A 3,495-nucleotide genomic window follows, 5' to 3' on the forward strand; every position below is an offset into this window, starting at 1 on the left:
TTACGTTAAAATCATCATCCACATGTGAATTGCACAATCCAATGAATCTAAAATAAAGATTTTTTGGCAAGATATGAAGCAATATCTTTTACATGTATCGTAACAAACAATATTGTATTGGATAAGAAATGAACTCTCTCAAGAAACCGAATCTGATATACACAGGAATACACTTAATATGTACCTCTGACGATGAGTCTGTATAGTCCTCCTCTACTTTGATGCCTCTCGTTATTATAGTAGATCTCATAGATTCCTTGGTCTGATGTCTGGATTGGGTTCGGGAAGATGATCTGCGTCTGCCCACCAAATGATGTAAAAGCCTTACTTCCATCTTTCATCCAAGTAATCACGTTGTCACTTGCCTCAGGATTGTAACGACTAGTCATGCTGATCATCACTCCGGTGTCATTCACATTGACTGTCTTTGTAAATAATTCATCACTTGATATGAATTTAGCTGTTAAAAGAGATAATAATGAGTTAACCAAAAAGAAGGAAAAAAATAATCTTTATTTCATTACATGTGGCATCTACAGGTCGAGCGCACTGTGGTCATTTGAGCTATGGTCACAAAACAGAACAGCGACCGACCGATTAGTAGCCTGCTCGGTCGCCGCTGGAATTTAGGCATCGCCCAACAATTTTTGGGGGAAGTCGAGCAGGCTTTAGAGCCTGGGCGGTGCCCTTTGGATTTCCTGTCGGTCGCCGGTCGATTTTAGGTAAAAACTGGGCGAAATTGGAGAGCTTCTCCGGGCGGCCTCCCTGCAGTGACCGACCGATACCCGAGCGGGCTCCCACTGGCCACCGGCTAATTTTAAAAAAATTCCCGAGAGCCGGCCGGTGACCCAGTGACCGAATGATCTCCCAGAGGCGACCGGGCGGCGAACGCTCGGAAGGCGTTTTGAGTTTTGAGCCAATTTCGCCCAGGCACTGAGCGGCGACCGCCCGGGCATCGAGCGTACTTTGGGCGGCGAGTGAAAGTAAGCAGGCGCCATCCGAATTTTAACTCCGCGCTAAAACTTCAGCAGGGACCGAGCGAAGCCCTAAAAACAAGCGGTGCCCGGGCGACCGCCGCTCAGTGCCTGGGCGAAATTGGCTCAAAACTCGCCGCCCGGCCGCCGGGCAAGCTACTTTTAGGAAATGTGACCATAGCTTAATTACTCACTAAAAGAAACTGTAAGATTTTATAAGACTTTGCACTCATTCATTTTACCATTTATATTTTTCAATAACAGGTTTAGATAATTTCCAAGATTATAACATGGCGCGTGTCCAAATCTGTTTTGACTTTCCGTTGACCATTTGAATGCTATATCAACACAATTGGGGTGCAATTTCATGCTCAACTACATCCCACGCATGCTTTGCATATGGTAACAATTTCGTGCTATTTAAAATGTCTTAAGTAGTAATCTTTCTTATCGAGCCATTTTATTGAATCCCTCTCGCTCCTGATCCTTTAGAAACCGTCTTGCGTTATAAATTCTCTGCTCTATGCAAAATATGTCCACAGTAGCGTTTTCAATGTGGATTACAAATGAACTATATAAGAAGATTCCACACATAAAATTTCATCGCCAAAGAAAAACAATTCTGCTGTTACAAAGCGTCAAAGTGTAATAATTATTATAAAGGGACGGTCCCGGGCTGTTTAGGGACTACAATCTTAAAATGCACTTTAAGTTCTTCTTGTCTTTAATTTTGATAATTCAGTTTAATAACAAAATGTTAAAATCAATTTGTGCAGAAGAAAACAGAAAATCTGAGAGAAAATTCATGGATTTCAAAATTATCGATTAACAATACTTAGTTCTTCTAAAATTGACATTAATCATGACCTCATACGGGATGTGCTCAGAACTTCACTTTGATGTAAATTTACGGTAAGCTTCTATAGTATACATTGACAAACATTTTAAAAATAAAATATGGAAATCCTTTCCTGTTTTTATAGAGAGTGCAACAATAATATTACCATCATTTCGTTGGAAAAATGTAGTGACCCTTGTAACATCTCGATCAGGTTTAGATGCCTCACAGTAGAAAGGACCGAAACCATCTCTATCCCATCCATCTCCTATAGGGAATCTCATCACTCTGATGAATGGATATCTAATTGAGTGTTGGACATCCGCTGGTGGTGATCTGTCTGTTGTTATTGGGGCTGATCGACCAAATGATAGTGAAGCATTTCTATCTGGTTCACTGCGGTAGCATTGATACTCATGACGGCTAGATGTTTCTACATTGGTGTAGCCTATGGTCAGCACTGTGATATGAACAACCTCACCTGGAAAACCGAGAGAAAATTTAATTTGTGTACAGTATAATATGTCTATACTCATTTTCTTTTTCCACATGCATTTCGGACTTCAAAACATCTAGTTGGTTATACTAAACTGACAATATGACACTTAAATAACAACACTGTATTATAATCTAAATCTAAATAGGACGTTGTCTGGGTGGCGAGTGACGATGTCTCGACGGAGCCCGGCAACAAGGAACGAGGTCAGACGGCTCGTAGCGGATTGGCTGGCGGCAAGGAACGGTGATTGGCGGTGGGTTGCGACGACGATGACGTGACTCAGCGGCCGACCTCAAAGCCTCTGTGTGTTTGTGTGTGTGTGTGTGTGTGTGTGTGCGCGCGTGCGTGTGTGTGTGCGGGTCGTATAAACAGTCGAAATTGGCGTTCACAGTATTCACAACGTTCTGGTCATTCACTCAGTCATACTCTGTGCTGGGCTAGAGAAGAATCTACTTACTTTTACATTTTTACCTTGGATTTTTTTTAATTCTCAGAGAAATCGTAGACCATCGTTGTAAAATCGTAACCCATCGCAGACCACCGTTGCAATGCCGCAGGTACTCGCAAACGACCCGCCATCAACAGTTATCACCCGTCACCCTCCGTCACAATTATCAAGCCATCGTCACCCCAAGGTCGTCACAATTTCGTTATTTGCTGCAATGTGTCGTCAGGGTACGAGATGTGACGTTGTTTTGCCGCCAATGGTCGTTGACAACGTCTACCAACGAAATCGTGACGACCTCAAAACGACTAGAGACAGAATCACACGGCATGAAAACGTCAAGGAAATGAGGGTTGCGGTCTCCAACGAAATATGAACGGCATCACAACGATTTTTTTTTTTTTTTGCCGCTACAAAATGTTCAACATGCTGAAAATTTTCCGACGGACGCGACTAATAATTTCGGCCTTCTGCGGTCGCTAGCGGATTCGTCAGCGACAATTGAGGGCAACACACGATGATTAGCGGGAAAATTCCAAATTGCAATTCGCAGCTTAAAAGGATCTGGTAACTCGGTTTCAGAATCTGAAACAAAATCTAGGATTTTCTAGGATGCTACAATCATAATTATAAACCTTTAGGTCAGTTAGGAACCCCATGACTTTTACAAGCCGCGACCGCCTGTCTGATTATCAAAATATTTATGATTGGAAATCAAAACCAAATATTGCGTTTTCCT

General features: G+C 42.3%; 1 long non-coding RNA gene across 1 annotated transcript; it reads right to left on the bottom strand.

Moving 5' to 3' along the window:
* Nucleotides 1–381: 381 nt before the first annotated feature.
* LOC105440677 lies at nucleotides 382–2,084 on the bottom strand. The gene is made up of 2 exons (XR_971757.1): nucleotides 1,979–2,084; nucleotides 382–460 (listed from the first exon to the last, which is right to left on the bottom strand). It is a non-coding gene; the product is annotated as an uncharacterized LOC105440677 (long non-coding RNA).
* Nucleotides 2,085–3,495: the final 1,411 nt, after the last annotated feature.

This window comes from Strongylocentrotus purpuratus, unplaced genomic scaffold (assembly GCF_000002235.5).
Source record: "Strongylocentrotus purpuratus isolate Spur 01 unplaced genomic scaffold, Spur_5.0 spur5_scaffold_20, whole genome shotgun sequence".
In the NCBI taxonomy this organism is placed as follows: domain Eukaryota; kingdom Metazoa; phylum Echinodermata; class Echinoidea; order Camarodonta; family Strongylocentrotidae; genus Strongylocentrotus; species Strongylocentrotus purpuratus.